The 13,777-nt window shown below is 43.7% G+C and overlaps 1 pseudogene; it reads left to right on the forward strand.

Moving 5' to 3' along the window:
• Nucleotides 1-6,995: 6,995 nt before the first annotated feature.
• LOC136638083 (5S ribosomal RNA) lies at nt 6,996-7,115 on the forward strand (annotated as a pseudogene).
• Nucleotides 7,116-13,777: the final 6,662 nt, after the last annotated feature.

Genomic DNA, 13,777 nt, shown 5'->3' on the forward strand with positions numbered 1-13,777 from the left:
AACTGCTCTCCAGATGCTTTTCACTTCTCCTATTCCATTCTATCTTTTTCAAAGCTCCTGGCTTGGATCTGCCCATGTCTGCCTTTTTCCTCCCAGCTCCATTTATAATTTATTTATATAGGATCCACAATTTACAGGGAGTTTGGCCACATATTGCAAACAAATCATAGACAGGTCCCTGCCCCAAATGCTTTACAATCTAAAGACTAGAGTTTGGAAGAAAGCTAAGGGAAGAGGGGAAATGGAACATACAAGTGAAAAATGTGATCAAGGGCAGTTGCATACATGTACTTAGACTTGTTTATAATTGGGGATGAAGACTAAACAGTGATGTAGCTGGGGGGCAAGGGGGCTCTGCTTTGTCATATCCTGCACTCCGTATCAGACTGGAAGGCCTGACACAGAGTTTCTTAAATCTGTGCTGGCAAAATAGCTGGCGCAGACTTGAGAAGCCCCACTGCAGGGGCCTGGGGCTTTCCCCAGGGGAAGGAGACAAGTCCCCTTCCCCGAAGGAGACGACTGCTTCCTTGTGGCCACTGGATACAGTGGTAGCCACTTTGGCGCCTCTGCTCCAGCAGGCGCCGGGAAGCTCAGGATTAGGCTGCCCACCTGTTATGCTAAAGTATTTTGGCATGATATTCATATAGATGGAGATAACCTTGGGCACTCACACAAATTGGAAAGGTGAATACAAATGTTGTGTAGAAATAATCATTTATTATCTGTGTCTCAGAGAGACAATATCCAAGCATATAAATAAAATTCACATTTCTTTTTTTCACCAGCAGCATCAAAATAGATTCAGTCCTTGTTATCTGTGAACTCTGCGTCCACAGATTCACTTATCCATGGCAATGAAAGGGTAAACTTTTTTTACACTTTTATAACTTTCGGTCTCTTTGCACCCATTCTCAGTAGCCAAAAGAAGTCTGAGAGGCCTCAGGCAGTTCTTTGGGCTTCTATTGCTTAACAAGCCTCCACGTGTTCTCAGTTGTTCTCACCAGCTTAACAAGTCTCAGTTAAGTGCCAAGTGCTCATTTAAGTGCTAACTGATTTACACTGTTTCAGCAACAATTTCAACAATATCTAATGAAAAAATTTTACCAAGATGTTGAGCTGCCCTCGCTATCACCCAGCCCACAGTATTCAAGGTAAGATTCAGGTTCAAAAAGTTCATACAGTGTATAAGAAAGGGCTTGCGGGAAACTAAACCCATTTTTTTCCATAGGATCAATTATTTGGTAACCATGGTTTCTGCAACTGTGGGGTTTTCTAGGAACCTAACACCAGCAGTTAAAGAGAATTGACTGTAGTTTTACATTTTCTCCCAGACACAAAACATTAACATTTTGACTTTTCAGTTACCTTTATCATGAACTTATATCCCTTTGCTTTACTGAGTCATGCTTCAGAGCCAGACAACATGTTACACTCACCACATGAGAGAAGTTCAGCTGTCCCTATTGAGAGTTCTTAAAAGCTCCATCACCTACAGACGGAAAAAGCTGAAGTCAACCTGAGGCAAATATTTAAAGAAGATGATCCACTGACCATCTTTGTCTTTATCTCTGCTTATCTTACCTCTTAGCAGCTCCTTTTCCTAAGGAGATTGGAAGGGGAAAAACAAAGAAGGTTAGTTTTGATAGATATACATGCAGAAACAGTTTAAAAACAGAGCTTACCAATGGTGCTTCTTTCCTACAGGTTTGACTGTATCCCCTCCAATATTTTTTGTCTGTCAGCAGGAAGCCTGCAGAATTCTCAACAGGAAGGTCTGGGGTGTTCTCATGTGCTGAGCAAAAATTATAGTCCACCTCTCAAGATTTTATGTCCCCATGCTAGTGAATACATTCTGCAAACACTCTCAAACATCCTAACATCTCTCAATTTCTTATGCATGTCACATTAATTTTCTTTTTTTTTTCTCCATCTTCCAGATAGTTTGCTACATTGATATATTTGCATTTGGCTTATTCTTTAATCTCTGCAAATGATATGATACCTTGCCTGCTGTACACCTATCTACAAATTACTTCCTAATGAGTTGTGTATCACTTTGAACTTAGGAGTATGAAAGGCAGCCCAATTCTATCCGCCAATGGAACAGGGAGGCTGGCTGACCTGGCCCATATCCAGAGTGGGATTGGGGCTATTTGCAGCTCAGCCAGGAGCAAGGGGAATTCTTACCCCAGGTAAAGCTGCAGCAGCCCCAATGGGACTAGTCAGATCTGCACCACCTCAAAAGGTGGCGCAAATATGAGCAGCCCAGAACTGCTCCAGGCCGCCAGGGACAGGGGTTAGGATCCAGCAAAAGTGCCAGATTCTGGCCCCATGCCCCACACGTCCATGGGGCCTGGTCACCCTCCCAAACCCCAAAACACCTTCTTCTTGCCCTCCCCATGCCACCTAGACCCCTGCACCGGCCTGACTCGGCTGGGGTGGGCTTACCTTTGCGCCAACCCAACAGGACTTGGGCCAGCCTCCCTCCTCTCTCAGTGGTGTAAAAGTGCTTTATGGTACTTTTGTGATACTGTTGTGCCAGCCCAAGTCCTTTCGTGGATAGCGCCCTCAGTTAAACAAGGCTTCTTTTCGCAGCAACTGCAAAATAATGCCAATAGTAAAGAAACCACTTGCAAATAAAAAAGTAATGAACTCTTTGTTTTTTAATTTAATGGACATAAAGGGAAGGCACTTTAAAGCTTCCTGAAGAGTTTTGGATTTTAATAAACAAGTTCACTAGCACTGCAGCCTCAAATTATAATCAGGGTGACAAAATGTCAGTGTACCATGATATAAAGGAGTTATTTAATCTCTTTTTCTTATTTCTACCTCTGTTCAATTTTCTTTCATTAACGACAGAGTCTTGCTGGGCTGCTCCAGGCACCACAGTATTGCTGTTATTATTTGTTTCCTACTTCAGAAACTCAGAGTTCCAAAACGAACAACTTGGATTACACCCAAGACCCATCACTCTGCGCTAATGATTATGTAGATTGAAAAAGAAGAGAATTGTCGCTATCACAGCTATATGGGAGTAGAAATTTTCAGCAGCGCTCATCAGGAAAGCAGGTGTTTCCATCTTCCTTTAGTAGAAGAACTGGAGTATGGCCTTCATCAATCCTTTGTTTATTTTATTCCTTACTGTGTGTGTAATTTAAATAGCTTTACATGACCTCCTTTCCTATTGATTGATTATATTTCAGACACTACCAGTCACTCACAGTAGATGTATCTGATTTTGATCTCCCAGCAGTTGCTAGCTCAAGGTATTGTTATGTTCAGGGCACTGCCTTCCCAACTCATTAACAAGGGGCACAATCCACCAGTAAACTCTCTTGCCCAAGCCCTGTTGAATGGGAGCCTTGCTCATTCCAATAGGGCTTGCAGTACACACTCGGCAATGTGCTTCGTGGGTTAGTGCAACCCTTAGGGGTACCTTAGATCCATCACCGGAAGCAGCCAATTTACCTTGTCACATGGTCGGGTCACCTCTGCAGCAGAAATATCCATGTTACTGAAATCACTGCTGCAGTGTTGCCATGAGTCTGTTTCTTGATCTCTGGACAGTTCCTGCTTCCTGTTAATGTTCTGATTGTGTACAGGCTGCCTGCCTGTTGCTTTTCTCTTATAGTGTCTTTAAAAGCAAGAAATATGTTCGATTGTTAATAAAAGTGCATGGGGGTGCACCTCCCCCACAGAGAACCACAAAACCGAAACCTCAGATACTGGATCCATGGATATGGGGATACCCCTGTATGTTGCTTAATACTCCTTGTTTTGTTAGAACGACTGACATTGCTGTTTTGAATCTGGCTCTCTCTTTTGTGAATCCAGAGTCTGGGTTTCTGGCAACATGAGTAGGACTGAAGCACAGAAGCTGGGTTCAAGCCCAAAATGTCAAATCTTGTGATTACTCCTGTTTATTTCATTGTGGTTTCATTGCAACCAGAAAATGGATCTGGTTGCAACAGCCACATGCTCATCTGCTCAGAGATCAGGCAGAAGGAGTAGCAGCAAGTCAGGAAGGTTGGGGACCTCTAAGCCTTGTCAAAGGTTTTTTAAAGGGCCAGACTTGACATCATGTTGAATGCACCGTAATAATTAGCAGCTTATTTTAACATAAAAATAACTGTCAGAGCCCAGTCCAGGTTGGGACTCTGGCATGAAACTAAGATGTATTCATCCCTCGGTTTCTAGGCTGTTTTCCAACTGAAAATTTCTGTCCACCATCCCCTGAGGCTTCTGTCTAACAGCTGAGGTCCCACTGCAGCAAAAGGCTCTTTTCGATTGAAACAGTCACTTTCAGGGATGATTTTTAGCAGGACAATGGCTCAGAAATAAGGGGTGAAACACTCTCTACCTCTAAACCTTAGTCCTAATCTGGGTTGGGCTTTGCACATCTGCTGTTTTTTTCAGTTAAAAGAAGTCTCCATTTAGGTGACGTCACATTTAGAATGAAGTCAAGATTGGCCCTAATTGTCCTTAGTTCTGGAATTTGTTTAATGGTAGACAGTGTGGTCACGGATCACTCTTAAAAGCGAATCCTTGCACTGTTAGGTGGTGAGACTTTATTCAATCAGAAAACAATTGTTTCTGAGATTTGGTGGAATAATATCTGCCCTTCTTTTCCATGTTGGGTCATTTGCTGAGGTTCACAGAACATTTAGCTCCCATAATGCTTTGGAAGCCCAAGTTACCTTGATGAGACAACCAGGGTCTTCCTCGAGGACAGAAATGGTCCATAGAAAAGAGGTTCCTCAGTTTCTTAGTAAGACTAGCCCTGTTCACAAGTGAGCAAAAATGGGGAAAAAAACACCACTCGCACAACTAATGTGTTCTGTCGTTCTGCTCTCCTTAGGGGCAGCATTTGTTTGATAAGGCAAGTGCTGTCCCCAGGGAAACCATATCCCCATGAATAAGAACACTGGGTGCCAAGCATTCTAAATCACAGGGATGATCACTCTCTGGGGACAGTGCTTGGCTCTTCAGCCAAATGCTGTCCCCGGAGACAACAGCAGCTCACTGGTGTGCTTCCATTCATGCTGTCAACATGGATTCTGTCCGCAGTGACATCACTTGTGAACAGGGCTATTAACTATGGAGTTTATCCATCACTTGAACAGATTCATTGCAATCTGGTTCCGTTTCTTCAGTAACTTTGCCAACTGTTGTATTCTCCACCTCGTTTCCTTAAATTGTAGTCTGGGATTTTGCTGGAATGGGATCCCATTCATTTTTGAGTTAACAGAAGAGCTGTCTAGAAAAAAAAAATTTAAAATTATTTTTCTTTAGTCCATTCAAACCTTCATAAAAATTCCTGTTGGGTTTTTAAACCCCCTTTAGGTGTTTCCTACGAGCCTTCTGATTTTTGAAGCCAATTGCTTACATTGGTTAATTGTAATTGTGAGGACATCATGGTTTGGGGGGCAGTATACAAATGTCAGTTTGTCTTGCTTCGGGATAGGAAAGAAATGCTACTTATGTAATGTTGTGTTCGAGACTGACTGAAAAGGACACAGTACTTTTTAAGCCAAAGTTTACTAGCAAATGTAGTACCTTTCTCCCTGACATCCAACCAGCCTAAAAGCTAAATCCTGAGTGGTGACATTTGCAATTATTGTGAAATAACCACACATCCCTCGAGGGATAATATTTTTTGAAAACAAAGCAGGAGGCCGAAACAGATTAGCCTGCATGAAGGACAGTTCTTCTTTCCTCATTCTCCTAAATCTCTAAAACTGCAAAAATAAAAATTATTGGTAGCTGCATCTGCTACACACATTTCATTATCAGGGGGAAACAGCTCTGTTAAGATATCACACAGATGTATGAAGAGAAAGTGTTCAGTACATACCAGTTCACACAAGCTGTGATTCTCTACAAGGGAAGAATCCCTCCCAAACTTTCTTGGTGGACAGAAGGGCGGGTGGACAGAAGATTCAGAGTCCAATTTTAAGGGCTCAGAGTGCCAGCACTGAGCTCCAGTGCTAGCACTGGGTGTTGTAAACATGCTGTAAAACATGTTTATAGCACCCTCTGGATCGGGAGCACTGGTGCTGGCCAGCATCAGGTAGACACTGCAATGGAAGAGCTCCAGGTGGTGGATGGGGGAGGCATTCTGGGGTGGGGGGAGGGCAGGGGAGGATGGGGCAGAGGGAGGAGCCAGGGAGGGAGGGGGCTGGGACTGGTGGAGCCCTGCTCCACAGGATCCTTTCCTCCATGTTGGGCTTTGCAACCCAACAAGGAAGTTCTCTCCTTTGTGCCGGCAAAATAGTCAGCACAGACTTGAGAAGCCCTATTGTGGAGCTTGGGGCTTTCCTCTGGGGAAGGAATGAAATTCTGTTCCCCTGAGGAGACCTCTGGTGGCCAGGGCAGGCCTGCTGGATACAGTGGTCACCATTTTGGAGCTGCAGCCCCTGGCGGTATCGCCAGGATAGGATTGGGCTGTCAGACTGTAGCAACCACCATGATCACAACAGCTAGAAAAAGTGTCCCTACAATGATGGAAACTGTTTTGTGACTTAGTTCCAAAGACAATTTGGAACCCAAAGACAGTTTGGGATTTTGTCCTCTTTCCAAAGAAAACCTTGAGTATGTTGGATTAAGGGCCATGTGGCAAGCATGTTTGCTACGTGCACACTGTGTATGTCCAGTGGTGAATGTTATACTATACATGAAGCTGGGGACTATGACTATGCAAACACAGAAAGACAGTGCTACATAATGTTTGGCTAGTGTTCTGTGGTGCATACTGATGGATGCTTCCCCCTCATGCTTTAAAATGGCAGCTGGTGGTGGGCTGTGCATGCCACCACATAGCCATTTACAATAAGAGAACTATGTTTCCCTGTTGTAAAGGACAGCACAACCTTATTGGTACTTGGCCCTTGGTCCTAGGCTTCTAGCTTGTTGATTATAGGTATGTCTACTTTGGGCTATTTGCATGTTCCAAAGAATACCAGCTGTTGGGAATACCTGCTTATGAGCAAAAAGTATCTGGCAGCAACTGTTACCCTGCACATGCCTGATCTCGTCTGATCTCAGAAGCTAAGCAAGGTCAGGCCTGGTTAGTACTTGGATGGGAGACCACCTGGGAATACCGGGTGCTGTAGGCTTATACCATAGTCTTTCAAGACTGAAGGTTGCCAACCATCTGGCGGGCCTTTCCTTGAAGCTAGCATAGGTGGCCCTTTGGTTTGATCCAGCAGGGCTCTTCCGATATTTCTTATGAACTATGCTGCTGATCTTGCTAAGTCCATAAAACATGCGGAAAAACCCTTACATCAATGGAACTTGCTTTCCAGTAGGTCCATCTAGGATTACTACCTGACAGCCCAATCCTATCCAACATTCCAGCACCAGTGCAGCCACAATGCAGCTCCAAGGTAAGGGAAGAGATGTTGTCTTAACTTGAGAAGGCCTCCATGACTGCCCCACCACTGCAGGATGCAGCACACACCCCATTGGCACGGCTGCATCGGTGCTGGAAATTTGGATAGAATTGGACCCTAAGGTGGCAATTTTATGCATGCTGACCCAGCAGATAGCATCATGATATTCAGCAGAACTTACTTTTAAGTACATATGCATAGCATTGGGCTGCACATCCATTTGTATGATTCCTTGCAAAATCAACACATTAGAGACAATTGAAAAGAGACAAATTGATCTATCTTTGTTAAAAGTTCTTGTGCACTTTCCTTCTATAGAGGGGGGAAAATGGCAGCTCAAGTGCAGATGTATTCTTTGCCATGGATTAATGTTTTTATTAGCAAAGCTTCTACACATTAATTACCTTGGTTGGTGGTTGTTTTTTTTTTTTTCTTGAACAGTGGTCAAATAAAATAACTCTATCAAGGAATGGGAAGAACTAAGGGCAAAGTCAAATATGACAATCTCAGTAACTTTCCATCCCGTATGCAGTTCTTCAGAAAACGTGTTGTCAAAGCCACATCATCTGAACAACCGGTCAGGATATTTCACACCCCATTGTGGAAATAAATCTATGCTCAAAGGAATCTTTGCAAAACATTGCAGGGCTTCCTGGCTAAATATGAAAACACGGCTACTCATGCTATCCATTAAGCCAGATTGACAGAGGAAACCGTGGAGGAGCAGTTAACCATTAATATCAAGTGCCGGGAGCATCATTTGTTCTTTTAATCAATAATGGAGCAACTGATAAATGTTTCTTTTCTTAGCCATGTTTGAGACCGCTCGTGTGCAAGGAGGGAGAAAAGCAGCCGAAGGCCATTGGCTGCGGATTGGAAATAACTAGAAATTAATCTTTACATTTGCTTTTCTTTTAAATGAAAAATGCTCAACCTCTCGCTTTTCTGTGTGTTTTACAACAGGGAAATGAATAGGCTCTACCTAATAGAAATGAATGTGTTTCGTTTCTTTAATCAATTCAAATTCAGATTTCTATATAAGAAAGAAGAGGGAGAAGAAAAATCGCCTTGCCAGGAAATAAAGAGCGGCTTAGTTCTTTTTCACCTGTGTTGGTATCAGTGTACTGAGATCAACAGCACATAATGAAGCTCCTGAAGATTCTCATAAGGCCAATAGAGCAGCCAGAGAGGCAATAAGTATTGAAAATTGCCCAGTGTAACCCAATCACAGTGTATTATTTATGGACGTGCACTGCACTTCGGCACTTGGTGCAAGCTGAAGTGGGGAAACAATAGAAAATGCCTTTGATTCAGGAACTGGAGGAGATGCGCTGTTGTTTTATTGAGGAAGGCAAGATGTTTCAAATCCCGCTTTCTGGGAACCAAGGAAAAATCTTCAGGGATTGGCCGCACGCAACAAGGACAGTAACTAACCATAGTAGCTATTGATCAAGCGTCATTACCATTGGAGGGCTGGGTCGAGGACTGTACAAATTTAATCTGACAGGCATTCTCCCTGATCCACAAAAATCATGGTGCTTGCAAAACCTTTCAGCAGAGCTGCTCACTCAGGAAGTACGTGAGCTCCAAAGTTCCATGGATCCTGAAAGGCTGACATATTTGGCTTGGGGAGCTCTGAGCACTGATATTTTCATATGATATGAAGAAATGAATTTGATTCAGGTATGGTTTGTAATTCAACACTGGCCCTTTTTGGCATTGAATTAGCTTGAGGTTTTCTCCCTGGGAGCAAAATAAGCCCAAGGGCCACTGGTTAGCAATACAGGCTTATTTGTTACTTTACAGTACCTTATGAGGATTAAACAGGATTTTAAAAATTTTTAGAAGTCAAGAAGGAAAGATTCAATACCGACTGAAGATACTCTGGAAAAGACAAGTTTTGCCCAGGAGTGATTGGACTGTATGAGGATCAAAGAGGTCAATAATAAAACTTGATTTTAAATCAGAGGGAAGGATACAAACATCACCTTTAGCAGGGATGTGTGGTCATTGAGTTCCGAGAGTACTCAGACCTGAGCTCCCAAACCATAGATATTCTCCGGTTGTGTCCAAGAGTCTTTCTGAGGTTTGCAGAGGCTGCATGTAGCCTCTGTGGGCTTCAGAAAGCTCCCTGGAGGTGTTTAAAGCTTCTGGTTTTTGGCCTCAGAAAGGCTCCAGACATGACTGACAAGGTTCCAGTGGCATTGGAGGTCTAGTGACCTGGAAGTGTTATGTCATTGGTACAGAATGTCATGGCATGTCCCTGACATGTAGTCCTGGAACTAAGGAAGAATTTTTGAAAGTTGCGGAGACATATTTTAATTTTTCCTACTCATGAAGAAACAGTGTATAAAAATTGTGGCAGGTTGTAATAAGACCCTCTGAGGGAGACCTGGCTCTGAGGTGAACCATGGAGAAATACCTCACTCTGCCCCTGACTTAGGGCCCAATCCTAAACAGTGCTTGCTGACTTACCACCAGTGCGCACTGTCACAAACGTGCTGTAAAGCAAGTTTGTGAGCCCTTAGCACTGTCAGAGTGCCAGAACTAGCCCAGTGCCAGCTGGCACTAGGCTAGCGCCAGTTGAACATGGTGCTCTGCTGCTCCTTGGTTGCCTGAACTGTGTAGAGGTAGGTGGGGGCATGGGGCAGGGAGGAGGCATTCTGGGGTGGGGGTGGCAGGGTAAGGCGAGGACGAGGGAGGGAGCGGGGTGGGAGGGAGGCAAGACCGGTGGAGCTCAGTTCCATCAGAGCCTGAGCTCCATGTCAGGCCACATGGCCTGACACAGAGGCTCTTGATTCTATGGTAGTTCAAGGGCTGCCACAGAATCAAGTAGCCCCATTGCTGGGCTACTTGCCTTCCCCTGAGGAGCTGCTGGCGGCATCCCTGTTGCACATAGGATACCTTGGCAGCTGGTTCGGTACCGTGGCAGTCCTGTGGAATAGGCATCTCAGGACTAGGCTGTTGGGCAGTTAACTGCTGTGGTAAGCTTCAAATGAGACCATGCTTTTTAACAACTTCTTTAACAACTTCTTGAATTATGCAGTTGTAAATGTATGTAATTGATCTCCTTGCAACAATCACTGTTCTTTGTGACATGCTTGTTGCTTTTTATATCCAGAAAAAGTAAGCTGGTTGTTTAGAAGAACTTTTTTCCCTTCAGCTTTTTCTATAAATTCATTTTCAGTGCTACACTTGCAGCCGTGGGAGTTGCAAGAAGTACATATTCCTCCCAGGAAGTTTCACGTCTATGGTTGATCTACATATCGTGGGTGTGAAACATTTGTCTATTTGTCAGAAGCACCTTAGGATCGTAGAATTATGGAACTTGAGATGCTCTTCACCATTATAAAATGTTCCTTGAAACTTTCCTTTCTGCTTGAATACTTACATCTTCTTTCCATGTTTATGCAGATCTGCCATTAAAGTACACCTTTGTATGGGGCAGTATTTGAGAACAGTTAAGTCTGTTGGCCAAACAGCTCCTTACGTGGAATGCTTAATTTGGCCGGGTGTTTTTCTAACTTGAATAGCACCTGATCAAAACTGGGACCATGGCATGGAAGGAAGGAACTTAAGCCATGGGCCATATGCAAACCCTAGAAGCTCTTTATCCAGCCCCCATTATAAATGGGCTCTCCCACAGCTGCCTTTTCAGCAGCTCTGCTCCTGCTGAGGCTCTGGGAAAAGAGATAGAAGGAGGCCTCAGAAGGCAAGAAACACTACAGCTTAAGGGGCAGACCAAAAGGGATGAGAGAGGGAGATGCAGCCGAGGAGCTGAGAGAGCCCAATTGTCATGTGGGCCACCCCTTCAGCAGCACTGCTTCTACTAAAGCTTCACTTCACAGGCCATCTCTCAACTCTGCAGATTCCTCAGCAGAAGAGATACCTCTGCAGAAGAAGCACTGCCGAAAGGGAGGTCTGTGTGATAAATGGGCTCTCCTGTACCTTGAAAAAATGAGCAAGATTTGCACATTTTCCTTTCTGCCATTTGCAACTAGTGAGCTTCTGTATGAGAACAAAGTGCTTTTTTTCTGGCCATCATCTGCTTAATGACATCATGTCCTGTTTAATGATGTCATATCCGGTTTTGAGCAGGCACAGTGAATGCTGTTCAGCCCACTATATGAAAGGAGTTTGACACTCCTGGCTCTGCCTCTGCTATGGTGCCAACCCATGCTGGCCCTCCCCAGTTTCTCTCTGCCCTGGAAGGGAAGATCCCATTAGCACTAGTGGAGCTTCTTCCTGGGGCAAAGAGGAAATGTAGAAGTTCTGATTCCGATAGGGACCACATCAGGGCAGAGGCATCTCTCCAGCAAGGTTACAATTCCAGTTCTGAACAGCATTAGCAGCATCCTCCCACACACACATAGTGGCTGTTTAAGTCAGAAAATATACACATGCACTACCAAACAATGTGTTTGTGCAATGTGTCATTTTTTATATCGCTTGTCGCAGTAACACTGCGGTAACTTCTAAGATCTAGACTTTTACACAGTCATGTCATGTATAAATACTATTGACCCAATTAATTCAATTAACAGTCTATTTGGTTGCGAGCAATGAGTAGATAGTACATAGAATTTCAAGAATCATTTGAAAAGTCCATCACAGGTTACAAGCCATGATTGGTATGTGCAACCTCCTGGTGTTAGAAGTAGGCTACCTTCAGAATGCCAGGTGCAAGGGACAGATAACAAGATGCAGGTATCTTGTTGTCTTGTGTGCTTCCTGAGGCATCAGGTGGGCCACTATGAGACACAGGAAACTGAACTAGATGGACCTTTAGCCTGATCTAGCAGGGCTTTTCTTATGTTTTTATGAGGAGGAAGAATACATCCCTTGGGGGGGGGGTCACAGATCAGCAGGTTTGGAGCATTTTTATTTTCGCACCACCACACCTTTATGATGCTGTTAAGGGGAGACTCTTAACTGGGAGATGGACTGGCTTCAAGGCAAGTCTAGAAAACAACCAGTGATTGGATAGGCCCTCAGAATGCTGGGGGAATGATAAAGCAGACCAGACCTCGGTCATCTGAGGCTGTGGAATGGAGATTAGAAAGCACAACTTCTGCTTTGTTACACTGTATAATTCATGTATATACCTCAATTTCACCAAAATATATCCCTTTTGCTTCTTTTCATGAGTCTCTTGGCTAATATACTGCAAATGGCTTACCTAGGCTTAGACAGACTGACCGCCATCCAGCAGTTAACTAAACTCAATGCCATGATGCGCAACTCTGTGTTAAACTGTGACCACTGTCAAAATCAACTGGTGGGGGAGGGATTATATACAACAGAATCAACACTGAACAGCCTTTCAGAAGGCACAGCACACTCCTAAAACGAAGCTTCGATTTTGTTAGTGGGAATGGTGGATTCCCCTGTGGATTTCTCATATGGATAATCGATCACCATTGAGTCACTCACTTCCAATGGAAGTGGCCAAGTGGGATGGGACGATCGACTGCTCTGCTTGCTAACACTAATACTTTTTGAACAGGAAGACAAGTTCTAAAGCTCTAAGACTTTAGATAATGCCCTTCAGAATGCAGAAACAAAGTATTTATGTCTACAAATGCACTGCTCCAGGTTTGTCTCTGCAGCAGCTTCTGTGATTACTCCAGTGCAGGCTCACTAGCAGTGACTACAGCTATTATTTATGACTCTTTTCCAGATCTGACATTAATGTTTGTTTACTCCCAAACCTGTTACATATGGGTATTGATTGTTCATAAATGTCAAGCTGCACAAACCATTTTATAACATACTGCTCTTGAACATGGGGGTAAGCAGCACCTGGCAGGCTGTGATCTGGTTCCAGGGCTCCAATTCTAGCCTTTGTTTGCTTGTTTAGGTGGGGGGGGGGGAGAGAGAGAGAGAGAGAGAGAGAGACTCATTTTTAAGGCAGTAACTCTTCCATTCCAGATTTGACATGTCCCAGCCTGTTTAAAATTATTCTAAACAGAAAAGCAATCTTTGGAAAATGTGATTTTTTTTTTTCACTTTCCACCCCAAATTTAGATACAAACATAGATATCAAGGATATTGGAGGTCTGGTTTAATAATCTTAAATCCCAATCTTAAAAGATCCAAATCACCTTAAAGCTCAGTCTTAAACCCAAGATATGCTACCATAATTCTATATATACTGGCACAACAGCCCTACTGGTATAGAAACTGACAAACACAGTTTCAAAGGCACAATATCAGAGAAATGGCATCTCAGAGTAATTTGACTGTCACTCAAATACCAGTGCATCTTTGTCAGTGAACAGGCCAAAGCAAGGAGAAGATGGAAACTTGACATGGGAGGAATGTAGGAGGGATGCGAAAGAGTCTGTGTATGCCAGATCCGAACCCCTCATCAGATGACAGACGTG

This window comes from Tiliqua scincoides, chromosome 1 (assembly GCF_035046505.1).
Source record: "Tiliqua scincoides isolate rTilSci1 chromosome 1, rTilSci1.hap2, whole genome shotgun sequence".
Classification (NCBI taxonomy): domain Eukaryota; kingdom Metazoa; phylum Chordata; class Lepidosauria; order Squamata; family Scincidae; genus Tiliqua; species Tiliqua scincoides.